Genomic DNA, 9,676 nt, shown 5'->3' with positions numbered 1-9,676 from the left:
ATAAGAATACATTAGGAATGACAAAAGGATACTTTTAGCCATACAAATATGAAAAATGGAAGTATTAAGAAATGAAAATAATTTTGAATTTTTAAAAAGTAAGCATAATGAAAGATTGAAACTTTTATCCAGTTACCCCCAGGCAAAATAAACTGGGTGTTGGGTGGTGAGCATTGGATGTCTTTGTTGTTATGCATCACATGAGTTTCCTTCACTGCATTAAGTGTCGGGAGATGTAGGTAAATAATGAAGGGCTGACAGTTTCTGCATACAGCAACCATCAGAACCAGTTTCAAGTTTTGAAAATAAAGTAAAATATGGCAGCCATTGAGCTTCCAGACATGTAATACCTACAGCAGACATTCAACAACAATTAGGAGTATTGGTCATAGGACTCTCCCAGTGTTCCCTAAATACACAACATACCTGTGTTATTTCTTTAAAGTTTGGGCTGGGATTACACTCACAAGACCCCTTATTCCATCTGCCTCTGCTATTTCACAGGACTGGGACTCGCCAAGGAGTTTCCCAAACAAACATTAATCAGGCATGCCTGTGTGTTGAGGATTCCAGTGTCACATGCAGGATTAGCAGGAAATGTGAGAAAAGCTGGAAACTCTTCAAGATTGCTATTGGCCATTATGCTCCAGGGTTGAGTGTTTTTTGAAGAAGGTGTCAATCATCTTTAAGTTTACAATCTATCATAGCCCATGAAACAAGGATTTGAATGGTATATATTTGTAGAAAGATGAATACAATAATATAAATAAAAAACTGGCTTTAAAGTATGAGATATCTGGGGGTATTTATGGGAGCTTTGATAGCTGTTAAAGAAATAGGAGGTTCCTGGGGCCAGGGCTGTGGCATGACAGGTAAAGCTGCCGCCTGTGGTGCTGGCATCCCATATGGGTGCCGGTTCGAGTCCTGGCTGCTGCTCTTCTGACCCAGCCATTTTAATTTCATTTCTCCTCAAATTTCTTGAGGTTCCCTTGTGTGTGTGGGTTGGGTCTGTGTGCAGATTTTGGTTTTTTTGGTCAGATGGTTGATATTTATGCTCTGAGAGATTGTATTGGAAGCAGCACATTTCTCAAATTACTGTAAGTATGGTTTTAAGAAAGAGAATCTGGCCGGCACCACAGCTCACTAGGCTAATCCTCCACCTGCGGCGCCGGCACCCCAGGTTCTAGTCCAGGTTGAGGCATCGGATTCTGTCCCGGTTGCCCCTCTTCCAGGCCAGCTCTCTGCTGTGGCCCGGGAGTGCAGTGGAGGATGGCCCAAGTGCTTGGGCCCTGCACCCAAACGGGAAACCAGGAGGAAGCACCTGGCTCCTGGCTTCAGATCGACGCAGTGCACCGACTGCAGCACTGGCTGCAGCAGCCATTGGGTGGTTAACCAACGGAAAAAGGAAGACATTTCTGTCTCTCTCACTGTCTAACTCTTCCTGTCAAAAATAAATAAATAGAATCTGTATAGTATTTTTTATTTTATTATAAAAATTCACACTCGACAAAGACTGTCAGAAAGTCATTTCTTGGTTCTATTTGCTTACAGCCCTTGCTCCTGAGCAGCGTTCTTCGCTGTACCATCTCGAAGTTCCTCAGACCGTTTCATGCAGTCCCTCTTCGTCCTACCAGGGACTGCTTCTGCTATTTTTCCATCTCTGAGCTGTATTTACTGGGTACGTCTCCAAAGCCTGTTCCAGAAGCCTCTGTGCTTCCGCTGTCCATGGATGAAATCTGTGCGTGGACTTTCTATTCAGAATGATTCGAGGTCCATGCGTAGGTGTTGCATTGTCTGCCTGAGGCACCACTGCATATTCTTTTTTGAATTTATCAAAACCCTTTTTGTTTATGTCATCTTGCTGATGAGGGTCAAGTTTTTGAAGACTCTGCCTTGGCAGTTCTTCTGACTCCAGAAGAATGCATGTTCATGTAACTAGCAATAACTTCGCATCTTGAATTTGCTTCAGCAGGGAAGAGATTGACAGCTTTAATTAGTTACTACAGATCATCTTCAGACCAATTTTTACTGCCACTTCCACCCCCACCAGTTGATTTCTCCACACTCGTAGATGCTTGTTGCATATGAGCCTCAGCTTCCTCTTTCTCTTTTCTGATTTTCTCATTTATTTCTTCTGGTTTTTCGAGAGCTGTCTTTCCTACTTACTTCGTGGGTGATGTGTTTCATTCAAGCACAGTAAGCTTGCTAATTCCAGCTGATCATGGAGTTTGTCCACTTCTTCCATCATTTTAACCTGCTCTGCCTCGTTGTCAGAAAAGTGATTCCAGCTCTTGCATGAGTTTCGAAGTTTGTGCCTTTCCATTTTAATGGCTTTTTTTCTGGATTTCTCCTTCTTTGCCATTAACACTTGCTGTCTACCTTCTTCTTTCTCCTTAGCTAACCAAGCAGCTTCTAATTCAGCTTGTCTTTGTTTTTCTTTAGCTTCTTGCTTCTTCTGTTTTGCTGCTGGTTTTTCTCTCTTCTGCTTCTTTCTTGGCTTTTTCTTCCTTAAATTTTTTTTATTCTTGGATCACAGCTATATGTATTGTCAACTAATATTCATTTCCTTTTGTCTTTGAGCCCTGTTTGTTCCATTCCGCTTTTCAATCCATCTCCTCTCATCGTGACATTCGGCTTTTTCCTTTTCTTTTTCATCTAAGTAAGAAAATTCTAAGAATCAAAATTATACCAGAAAGAATGAAATGCATCTACATCTTCAAATGAAGAATTCATATCACCACGTTTAGGGAAATTTTTTTCTTATTTTTCCATCTAGAATTTCTTTCAAACACTGGGGAAAATACTTCAATGAAATTGTCCTTTGCTTCATTATTAGAAGGAACAGAGTTATTGAAAGTAGGACCTGATCGGTGACAACTGGCCGAGCATCAAAAAGGAAACCTGGTGAAGTGAAAGGGACACTATGAGAAACAGTGACTTGATCAGCCCTTGTCATCACTGTTGATGTACAATTTAATACTTTATCCCTTTAGTATTTTTTTGATCTACTTAATACTATTGGTTGAGCTCTGTAATTAACGCACAATTATTCTTAGGTGTTCAAAGTTAACTGAAAAGTGATCGCTGTTAAATATAAGAGTGGGAATAAGAGGGAGGGGATATACAATTTGGGACATTCTCAAGCTGACTTGCCCCAAGCGGTGGAGTTAGAAATATGCCAGGGGATACCAATTCAATCCCATCAAGGTTGCATGTACCAATGCCATCTCACTAGTCCAAGTGATCAATTTCAGGTCACAATAGATCATAATGATAGGCCTAAGAGTCAAAGGGATCACACAAACAAGACTAGTGTCTGCTAATACTAACTGATAGAATAAAAAGGGGAGGGAACAATCCAACATGGGAAGCCAGCTACACAGCAGACTCATAAAATGGTAGATGTCCTAAACAGCACTCTGGCCTCAGAATAAGCCCTTAAGGCATTCAGATCTGGCTAAAGAGCCCATGAGAGTATTTCAAGCATGGAAAGCCAAGACACTCTGGCAAAAAAAAAAAAAAAAAAAAAAAAAAAAAAAAAAAAAACCTAAATGAAAGATCTCTGTGAGTGAGATCCCAGTGAAAAGAACAGGTCATCAAAGAAGGAGGTACCTTTCTCTGAAGGGAGGAGAGAACTTTCACTTTGACTATGGCCTTGTTGAAATCAAAGTCAGTGAGCTCAGGGGGCTTCCATGGCCTTGGCAACTCATGACTGGAGCCTGGGGAGATTGCTGACGCCTTAAACAACAGTGTCAATTTGTTAAGTCAACAACAGGAGTCACTGTGCACCTACTCCTCATGTAGGATCTCTGTCCTTAATGTGTAGTTCAATGTGAATTAATGATATGACTAGTGCTCAAACAGTATTTTGTACTTTGTGTTCTGTGTGGGGGCAAACTGATGAAATCTTTACTTTATATACAGAAGATCAATTTAGTATATATTAAGATAATTGAAAATGAATCTTGATGTGAATGGAATGGGAGAGGGAGTGGGAGATGGGAGGGTTGCTGGTGGGAGGGAAATTATGGTGGGGGGAGCCATTGTAATCCATAAACTGTACTTTGAAAATTTATATCTACTAAATAAAAGTTTAAAAAAAAAGGATCTGCGCTGTTAAATGCCCATCTTTTCACTGGATCAGATAACATTTCATAAGTGGGTGAAGTAGTATTATTGTCTCTTATTGGTTCACCAGCTGCTTTCCATTTGTCTGGGTGATTTAAAACCGTTACCGTATGTGCTGCTTTGATCTGTCTCTGCATAGTTTTGTATCTTACATGGCCAAGACCAAGAACTGCATAATGATCTTGATTCTTCCAGTCTTTGGGATCAAGTGTTTCCATCATGGGAAATTCTTCTGAATGCAATTCTTCCTCTTCTGACTTGGGATAACTCTCTCTTATCCGCCAGTGCCAGAGGTCAGAGCGTGGGCAATGGCGGTGCCCTGGCTGTTGGTGGCACTGTGCAACAGCAGTATGATGGCCTGCATCTAAGCACCCAAGATACCAGTTCATGTCCTGGGTGGAGGGCGCTTGGCACCCCTTACAGTTCTACCTCAGCGTCTGAGCCTCCCGCCTTGGCTCTATGGCGCCCAGGAACCAGCACATGGAGACAACCAGTAAGCACTTCTGGGATGGAGCTTTCGTGGTCATGGAGATTTAAATGGAAGAAAAACACTGGCGAATACTGAAGACAAATTGAAAAGTATCTTGCAGCCAGGAATTTCTCTTTTGATCTCAGAAAAACCTAGTTACAGGAGAGCTTGATAAAAGGATTGGCACGATGTCATTTATGTCTCCAAGTACTGAATGCTAAGTTAAGAGAAGGCTTCCAGGGTTCAAGGTTGGAAACATAGACCGTTCTGTGTTACACAAACCATTTCATAGCTGATGAATGGAATGATAGTGGCTTGACCCTTAATGGTGGTAGAGAAGGTTTTCGTAAGTGGCCAAATCACAGACGTGTTTCAAAGGTAGAAGTGCCACCGTGATGTTTCTTCACAGATTAGAGCCAAATTTCTGTAGAAAGAGTGGGTTCAGGAATCAATACCAGACTTCTTACGTGGGAAATGGAATGTGGATTCACCAACAGAAATGGGGAATGAAACCCGATTTGAGGGGATTATCCAGTTCAGTTTCTTACACATTAAGACCAACATATATAACTTGTTACATGCTCCAGTGGAGATGGTAAGAAGGAAGTCACTGACAGGACCGTGGGAGTTCCAGGAAGAGATGTGATCTCGTGGTACAAATGTGGGTGTCATCCGTAAATAGCAGGGATTTAAAGTCATAGAATAGGGGGCTGGCACTGTGGCGCAGTGGGTTAAAGCCCTGGCCTGCGGCGCCAGCATCCCATGTGGGTGCCGGTTCTAGTTGCGGCTGCTTCTCTTCAATCCAGCTCTCTGCTGTGACCTGGGGAAGCAGTGGAGGATGGTCCAAGTCTTGCACCCATTTGGGAGACCAGAAAGAGGCTCCTGGCTCCTGGCTTCGGATTGGCGCAGCTTCGGCTGTTGTGGCCATCTCAGGAGTGAACCAGAGAATGGAAGACCTCTCTCTCTACCTCTACCTCTCTGTAACTTTGTATTTCAAATAAATAAAAATAAATCTTTAAAAAAAATAAAGTCATAGAATAGAGAGAAGCAAGGAAGATAGAGAAGGGCTGAGCGTTGAGTCACTCCAACATGAAACAGCAAGGAGATATGGAGAAAACCTAGCATGTTAACAAGTTTATTAAATTATCGAACGGAGGGTGAAATTCAGAAGCAATTATCTTTGTTCCATACACAAAGTATATTTTAGAATAGCTTTAACAATGGAATGGAAACAAACCTTTATGCTAGAATAATGCCTGTTAAGTATTATGATTTAATGGATCAGGTACAAGGAGCTTTTATAATGTCTTCTTTGTGCATTATGGACTGATGTTACATCAGAAACGCAACCTCTTCCAAGAAAAAAATTGAACCGCAGCCTGCTACAAAATGAATTTCTGTCAACGCCCATGTTTTTAAATGGAGATTTCTCGGTAATCACAGGAGAAGCAGCTCTGCTTAATTTCCATGTAGATGCACATATTGCTTAAAGAACTTATTTTTTCACAACTGATTTACAAAGTAATTCATGCAAATCTCTGACCTAACAGTGATTCTTTCAGTCTGAAGAGGATCAAAATTATTTGCTACCATATTTTTTGGCTATATTTTCATGTATAGTATGCTATATTATTGCAGTTCGATGCATGATTGTTCACTGAGAACAGAGCTCAGAGAAATTCATTCACTAATGAATGAAAGAATCAATATTAATTGGCTTCTGGATTTTCTACAAAAATTTTTATAATATAGAGTTTTAAAAGTTTTTCTTGAAATGTTATTGCGTAATCTAATTGGTTTAATTTAGTATAAATGTCATGCTTCTATCATTTGTCAATGGAGGCTTATATTTGCTACCCACTGAGAAATCTTGTGATTTTTTGTCAAATCACGGTGCTTGTATCAAGTCACATAAATGATGTAGCCCTTAACTCTGAAGAATGAATGAAGTGCAGCCGAAAGCGTACTGACTTATACTCACATCCCTCCGTTTCTCAGGTGATTGGTTCACACTTTATATACTTCACTTCACCTTGTTTGGTTACAGTTAATATGTACTAAAGATCACTCCGGGACAAGGTATAGAGGTATTTTTTGCTTCTTTTCAAACTACATAGTACTTCCTGGAAAGCTATGTCTTCATTTCTGCAAACAGACCTCCATACATGGATTTATTTTTCATGTTTTTTTCTATTATAGTGATGAAATAAACAGATTTAAGTGTATATCCTAATTTCCTGTCACTTTATCTTTGGGACAGGTTTCCAAAAGATGAACAATCACAAGCTAAATTGAGCTTTGTTTCTCAAATATCTCTCCCATGGATAGGCACTACTCAGATAAGAGATTGCTGGGTCCTATGGGTGTTTCAGTTATTTTATGAGGAACCTTCATATTGTTTCCCACAGAAGTGGTGACATTTCACATGCTCACCAAGGATCCTTTCTCTCCACATCCTCATCAATAGTTGTACTTTCATCTAAAAATATGTAAGCTGATACAGTTTTTTTTTTCCTTTTACTTTTATTGAAGGTATACAAATTTTATGTGTTTCATATATATAGGTTTAGGAACATGATTCTTCCCATCCCACCTCACACTATTTTGCCACCCTTCTTCCTCTTCTTGCTCCTATTCCCATTCTTAAATTTTACAAAGATCTATTTCAATTTACTTTATATTCATAAGATCAACCCTACCATAAGTACAGAGTTCAACAAACAGTATGGAAAAAAAAAAAAAAAAACATTGTTCATCAACAGTAGAGACAAGGGCTGTAAATAATCATTGGATCTCAAAATGTCAATTTCACTCCTATACATTACATTTTAGGTACTCTATTAGTTACCAAAGATCAGAAAACATATGGTATTTTCTCTTGGGACCGGCTGTTTTGACCAGATAGTGATATGGCCAAGAGCTGTGCACAGACTTTAATATTAGAGGCTCAATTCATGAATAAACATCCACATACCCTTGAAAGTAGGAAGATAAGATTTATTTACAAAGACTCCTGTCTGTTAGAAACTTAAAACCACAGCACCAGAATAAAGCGTCAAGGGCAACATGTCTACATACCAATGAAAGTAGAAAGATAAGGTTGATTTACAAAGACTCTCATCTGTTAGAAACTTACAACCACAGCACCAGAATAAGGCATCACGGGCAATGCATGTAGCATTCTGGCAGCAATCAGTACCACTTTCATTGGTTTTTCTTTTTACTTTTATACCCTTTTCTTATGTAATCCCTTACCTGACCTTAACCTTAGCAGTGCTGCTAATCAGCCAGAGGCAAATGTTTTTAAAGTTGTCTGTGAACTGGCCTGTCCAAGGCCATATTCCCACACAATTTGATTAGAACATTGTTTGGAAGAACAGAGGGCACTCTCTGTGTTCACCCAAGGTTGTACAGACTCATCTCCTTATCTTGTTTACTTCTGTACTTGAGTCAAACTTTTTCCTTCTACTTTTAACAGTACTTTTCATTCTCTTTATGCTGGCTCATTTCCCTAAGTATAATGGTTTCCAATTACATCCATTTCGTTGGAAAAGGCAGGATTCCATTTCTTTAACTACTGAGTAGTGTTCCATAGTATATCTATTCCATAATTTCTTTATCCAGTCATCAGTTGATGGACATCTGGATTGATTCCCTATCTTAGGTATTGTGAATTGAGCTGCCGTGAATATGGGGTACAGATAACGTTTTAGTATGCTGATTTCATTTTGTTTGGGTAGATTAACAGTAGGATTACTGGTCATAGGGTATTCTTGACGATAATTGATATTGAACCCATTTTGGTATTCTTATCAGCAGTTTGTTGTTTGTGGCAAAATGTCTAATTCTGCCATTTAAAAAATCTTTAACAGTGAGTTGTAGGACTTTCATGTTTACTTTGGGTAATACACCCTAATCAGCTATATGATTGACAAATAACTTCTTCCATTGTGAAAGTTCTTCCTTCACTCTAGTGCTTCCTTTGCTATGCAGATTGAAGTAGTTCCATTTGTCTGTTTTTGCTTGGTTGCCTGTGCTTTTAGTGCCATATCCAAGAACGAATTGGATGTTCTTATATGTACATCAGAAGTGCACATGAATTCACAGCTAGTACTACATGCTGTTAATGATTGTACTCTGCCAATCTAATAGATGAAAAATTACATCACAGGTTAATTTTAACTTGCAGTCATTATGTTATAAGACATCCTGAAGATGGATGAATCCTAAAGATTGGGCTTCCTTTCACATACAACACAACAAATTTTGTTCTACGTTTTCTAGGAACTGCTTTTTCATGTATTTGCCTGTTTTACTACATTGATATTTATCTTATTTAAGATTTATTTTTATTTATTTGAAAGAGTTACAGAGAGGTAGAGACAGAGAGAGAGGTCTTCCATCTGCTGGTTCATTCTCCAAATGGCTGCAATGGCCAGAGCTGAGCCAAGAGCTCAAGCCAGGAACTTCTTCCAAGTATCCCACATGGGTGCACGGGCCCAAGGACTTGGTCCATCTTCCACTGTTTTCCCAGGCCATAGCAGAGAGCTGGATTGGAAGTGGAGCAGCTGGACTAGAACCAGCACACGTATGGATGCCAGCACTTCAATCGGGGGCTTTAATCTGCTGCACCACAGCGCTGGTCCCTATTTATCTTATTTTTTAGAAGTTCACAGACTCTTTGTATTTTTTTCCCCAAGTCTGACTATTGCTGCATTTGTTGCTTATGTTTTTGGTCATACCCCATTTTTTCCCTTCCAAACATATCATTCTTTTTTCCTTATTGCATTTGAATTTTGAGTTGTAGGAAAAATTTCTACACGCCTATGTTTTTGCCTATGTTTTCTGGAACACTTGTGTAAATTCATTTTCACCTTTAAACATGGATTCATTTATAAGTTTATCCTCATGAATTGTGTGAGGAACTGATTTTTCTGCATGGATCACATGATAGAATAGATTTCCTGACATTGACCAATTATTGTATTACTGGAATAAATTCCACTTGTACATAACATGTTATCCTCTGTAATGTGCTTTTTAATGCTACTTCATGTGGTGTCTGGAGAGTGACATACT

The 9,676-nt window shown here is 39.4% G+C and overlaps 1 pseudogene; it reads right to left on the bottom strand.

Annotated features, from left to right (window-relative positions):
• Nucleotides 1-1,524: 1,524 nt before the first annotated feature.
• On the bottom strand, nt 1,525-4,364 carry LOC100342044 (dnaJ homolog subfamily C member 2-like; annotated as a pseudogene).
• Nucleotides 4,365-9,676: the final 5,312 nt, after the last annotated feature.

The sequence above is a fragment of the Oryctolagus cuniculus genome, chromosome 14 (assembly GCF_051225735.1).
Source record: "Oryctolagus cuniculus isolate XC-2025 breed Fujian yellow rabbit chromosome 14, ASM5122573v1, whole genome shotgun sequence".
NCBI lineage: Eukaryota > Metazoa > Chordata > Mammalia > Lagomorpha > Leporidae > Oryctolagus > Oryctolagus cuniculus.
The sequence above is the reverse complement of the archived record's forward strand: the minus strand, read 5'-3'. Positions and strand labels throughout refer to the sequence as shown.